General features: G+C 51.9%; 1 non-coding gene and 1 pseudogene across 1 annotated transcript; both read left to right on the top strand.

Moving 5' to 3' along the window:
- Positions 1–684: 684 nt before the first annotated feature.
- LOC123688489 lies at positions 685–839 on the top strand. Its single transcript, XR_006750005.1, has one exon. It is a non-coding gene; the product is annotated as a 5.8S ribosomal RNA (ribosomal RNA).
- Positions 840–1,346: 507 nt separating this feature from the next.
- Positions 1,347–5,000, top strand: part of LOC123688112 — a 5,606-nt pseudogene continuing 1,952 nt past the window's right edge.

Below are 5,000 nucleotides of genomic sequence, written 5' to 3' on the forward strand. Positions count from 1 at the left end.
AGGGTGGTTCGCGGGGGTTTTGGGTTGGGAAAAGTGACGTTGTGTATGTGTAAGAGTGCCCTGAGTCGATTAGTGGTTGAATTGTGAAAATCGGTCAAGAATTGTGGAAACTGTGAGCAAAATGAGGAGCCGGCCGCTTATGTCGGCGTTTGTGGTTGGGCGAAGTTCCTTGATGGAACGAGGAGCCGGCTGCTTATGCTGACGTTCGTAGTTGGGCGAAGTCTCGTGATGTGCTCGGAATAAGGATTCGAAGCGCTTGGATTGCCGCGTTCGTGGCTGGGCGAAGTTTCGTGTTTGGCACGGAACGAGGAGCCGGCTGCAGGTTTTAAAGATTCTCGCCCGAAATCGATCAGTCGTTACCGTTGTCTACGGACTTCGGTAGGACGATCTATTCCAGGGACGAAGACGTCGACGTTGTGCGACGCCCGTTACATTAGCGTTTTTATGCTCTTTCGGGATTGTCTGCGACGTTTGTCTCCGTCCGAATTTTTTACGATAATTGTCACTAGATTAGTACGCAAACTAGTTGAACCGAAGATTTTGCGCCGATCGACTGACGTATTGACCCTTCAGTGGGTCGTCTCAGTCATTGGAATGTCATTCTCGAGGAGGTTCGCAGTTGGCGTCTCGTATTTCGAGGGAAAGTCCATTGCGACTAGTACCGAGAAATCGAACATAAAAGATTACCCTGAACGGTGGATCACTTGGCTCGTGGGTCGATGAAGAACGCAGCTAATTGCGCGTCAACATGCGAACTGCAGGACACATGAACATCGACATTTCGAACGCACATTGCGGTCCTCGGACACTGTCCTCGGACCACTCCTGACTGAGGGTCGGTTCCATTACAAAGACTGCCCGGCCAGACGTTATGGCTTGACGAAGTGACGACGTAAAGGTCGTCTAACGTTGATCCTGTACCGAAGGTCATTTGGGCGAGTTGGACGGTTTGCCGCGTGACGATCAACGTTCTGTCGTTTCGACGCCTCGTGTGTTGGAATGATGAGGAGTTGTTTTCGTAACGCGCCGTCTTGAATTGCGAAAGCATATATTGTGGTGTCGTGGTATTGCTCGATCTGCGCCCATGACTGTAGACATGCGATCGTCGTGTCCGAGAAATCTGAACGACGTCCGATCGCTTTAATGTGCCAGTTGTCGCGCGTTGCGGATGAGCTTTCATGAGCGCACCCCCGAAACACCGAAGCACTTTGCTTGGATTCGCATGATCCGCCATACGGAGCAGGAGATAATAGACGCCTTTGAGTAGGCTAACTCCCTCGCGTAAGGTACGTGATTTTATGAGCCGCCAAAGGTTAGTTTCGGAACGTTTCGATGATTTGAACATACGACCTCAGGACAGGTGAGACTACCCGCTGAATTTAAGCATATTATTAAGCGGAGGAAAAGAAACTAACTAGGATTCCCTTAGTAGCGGCGAGCGAACAGGGATTAGCCCAGCACTGAATCCCGCGATCGTAACCGGTCGCCGGGAGATGTGGTGTTTGGAAGGATCCATTATCTGGCGAGTTCGCGGCGCGTTCAAGTCCATCTTGAATGGGGCCATCGCCCATAGAGGGTGCCAGGCCCGTAGCGACCGCTGCGGCTTGCTAGAGGATCTCTTCTTAGAGTCGGGTTGCTTGAGAGTGCAGCCCTAAGTGGGTGGTAAACTCCATCTAAGGCTAAATATAACCACGAGACCGATAGCGAACAAGTACCGTGAGGGAAAGTTGAAAAGAACTTTGAAGAGAGAGTTCAAGAGTACGTGAAACCGTTCAGGGGTAAACCTGAGAAACCCGAAAGGTCGAATGGGGAGATTCATTCGCGCCTGTTGTTGGGATTTACTGACTGTGGAAACGGCGACGTTCGCGTTGGCTGTTCCCTTCGGTTCATCTCCGGCTTCGGACGCGTGCACTTCTCCCCTAGTAGGTCGTCGCGATCCGTTGGGTGCTGTTCTACGGTCTCGAGTGTAGCCCGTGAGCTCGGATTTTCCGATGTTTACGGACACTGGGTTTCCGAACAGCTCGCTCGACGGTTTACTGATGGCGGGAGGCCGCGACTTAGTTCGCGTCCGGCCCGTGGCAAGTATGTGAATTGTGATGGCGATCGGACCTAGTGCCGATTCCGTCCGTTTGCGACTGTTCGCCGCGGTGTTCTTGGACAGACCTCTTGAAACGCCGATCAGCGACGCTATTGCTTTGGGTACTTTCAGGACCCGTCTTGAAACACGGACCAAGGAGTCTAGCGTGTGCGCGAGTCATTGGGAATCACTAAACCTAAAGGCGCAATGAAAGTAACGGTTCACTTTATGTGAACTAAGGGAAGATGGTCGGTCTCCATGACTGACCCGCATTCCCGGGGCGCCTCATTCTCATTGCGAGAGGAGGCGCACCAAGAGCGTACACGCTGGGACCCGAAAGATGGTGAACTATGCCTGGTCAGGACGAAGTCAGGGGAAACCCTGATGGAGGTCCGTAGCGATTCTGACGTGCAAATCGATCGTCGGAACTGGGTATAGGGGCGAAAGACTAATCGAACCATCTAGTAGCTGGTTCCCTCCGAAGTTTCCCTCAGGATAGCTGGCGCTCGTTGCATACGAGTCTCATCCGGTAAAGCGAATGATTAGAGGCATTGGGGTCGAAACGACCTCAACCTATTCTCAAACTTTAAATGGGTGAGATCTCCGGCTTGCTTGAATGTGAAGCCGCGAGATTTCGGATCAGAGTGCCAAGTGGGCCATTTTTGGTAAGCAGAACTGGCGCTGTGGGATGAACCAAACGCCGAGTTAAAGCGCCTAAATCGACGCTTATGGGATACCATGAAAGGCGTTGGTAACTTAAGACAGCAGGACGGTGGCCATGGAAGTCGGAATCCGCCAAGGAGTGTGTAACAACTCACCTGCCGAAGTTACTAGCCCTGAAAATGGATGGCGCTGAAGCGTCGTGCTTATACTCGGCCGTCAGTGGCATGTGCGGTCGCCCTTCGGGGCGGTCATGAAGCCCTGATGAGTAGGAGGGTCGCGGAGGTGAGCGCAGAAGGGCTGGCCGTGAGGCCGTCTGGAGCCGCCTTCGGTGCAGATCTTGGTGGTAGTAGCAAATACTCCAGCGAGGCCCTGGAGAGCTGAGGTGGAGAAGGGTTTCGTGTGAACAGCCGTTGCACACGAGTCAGTCGATCCTAAGCCCTAGGCGAAAGCCGATGTTGATGTGGCGTTGTTAATCGTGTTTATAAGTGGTGGCAGAAATGCTATGCATCTTGACGCGTGACGCACGCCCGTCGGGCGAAAGGGAATCCGGTTCCTATTCCGGAACCCGGCAGCGGAACCGAAATTAAACCGGGCCCTCGTAAGAGAGTTCGTCGGGGCAACCCAAAAGGACCCGGAGACGCCGTCGAGAGATCCGGGAAGAGTTTTCTTTTCTGCATAAGCGTTCGAGTTCCATGGAATCCTCTAGCAGGGAGATATGGTTTGGAACGCGAAGAGCACCGCATTTGCGGCGGTGTCCGGATCTTCTCCTCGGACCTTGAAAATCCGGGAGAGGGCCACGTGTAGGCGTCGCGCCGGCTCGTACCCATATCCGCAGCTGGTCTCCAAGGTAAAGAGCCTCTAGTCGATAGAATAATGTAGGTAAGGGAAGTCGGCAAATTAGATCCGTAACTTCGGGATAAGGATTGGCTCTGAGGATTGTGGCGTGTCGGGCTTGTTGGGGAAGTGGGTCACGGCTAACGTACCGGGCCTGGGCGAGGTGATGCGTTTCGCTTGCGTTACGTTTGATCCGAGCTCGGTCCCGCGTCTTGGCCTCCCGCGGAATCGTCAAGCTTCGAGACCCCGTGAGTGCTCGCAAGGGTGCTCTGGGTAATCTCTGCGGCCGTCATCTAACAATCAACTCAGAACTGGCACGGACTGGGAGAATCCGACTGTCTAATTAAAACAAAGCATTGCGATGGCCCCAGCGGGTGTTGACGCAATGTGATTTCTGCCCAGTGCTCTGAATGTCAACGTGAAGAAATTCAAAAAAGCGCGGGTAAACGGCGGGAGTAACTATGACTCTCTTTCCCCACCTTACTGGTCTGGCGCTGACTTCGTCAGAGCCGTCCAGTTGCGGGGCAATCTTTTACCGGTCCGTGGAGTGCCTTCAAATCCGCCTGGTGAACGCCAGTGTAGGATGGGGTGCTTGCGGACCGAGAGTCTGTCGCATGTGTTACAGAAGTGTCCTTTTTCGCTGCGTACCCGGATTCGTCGACATGACCATTTGGTCCAGACGGTCCGAAAGATTGCTGAACGCAAGGGGTGGACGGTGGAAGTGGAGCCCAGAATTAGGTGCACAGACGGAGCTTTAAAGATTCCCGACCTGTTGCTCCGTATGGGGTCGAGAATTGTCGTGGTGGACGCTACGGTTTCCTGGGAGGGGCCTAATCCCCTGTCTGTGGCTGCGCTAAATAAAGTTGCCATTTATAGCGAGCCCCGTTTAATTCAAGCTCTAAACGTCAGACACCCAGGAGCCATCATCGTCGTGGCCCCCTTAGTTGTTGGCGCTAGGGGGACCTGGTGTGTTGAGAACTCGACACTCTCGAGTGTCTTGGGTTTTAGCCACCAGGACATGAAGACCTTGGTCACGCAGACCATAATTGGCAGCATTATGGTCTGGAAGGACTTTATGAAGTCCTCTCGGGCGGTTCGCTGCCCATAAGCGTCGAGAACGCAGAAGCTGATGATACACTGCAAGCTTTTCGATGATACCTGCCCAGCTAGGTGTACATAGTTATTTTATTAAATAATTTATTAAGCTTTTTATTATATTCAGTGTTGTAAGTGTCGCAGATCCTGTTGAGCATCAGTTTTATCTATACTCTATTTTAATTTATTTATTTAATTTATAATTTTTTATCTATACATCATTTGAAAGAAAGAAATTTTACAAAAGTGGCAAATGAATCTTCGAATGAATTTTATTCCTAAACATGTCACCATAATCACATTTGACCATTAAAGAAACTGAAATAGATAA

This window comes from Harmonia axyridis, chromosome X (genome assembly GCF_914767665.1).
Source record: "Harmonia axyridis chromosome X, icHarAxyr1.1, whole genome shotgun sequence".
Classification (NCBI taxonomy): Eukaryota; Metazoa; Arthropoda; class Insecta; order Coleoptera; family Coccinellidae; genus Harmonia; species Harmonia axyridis.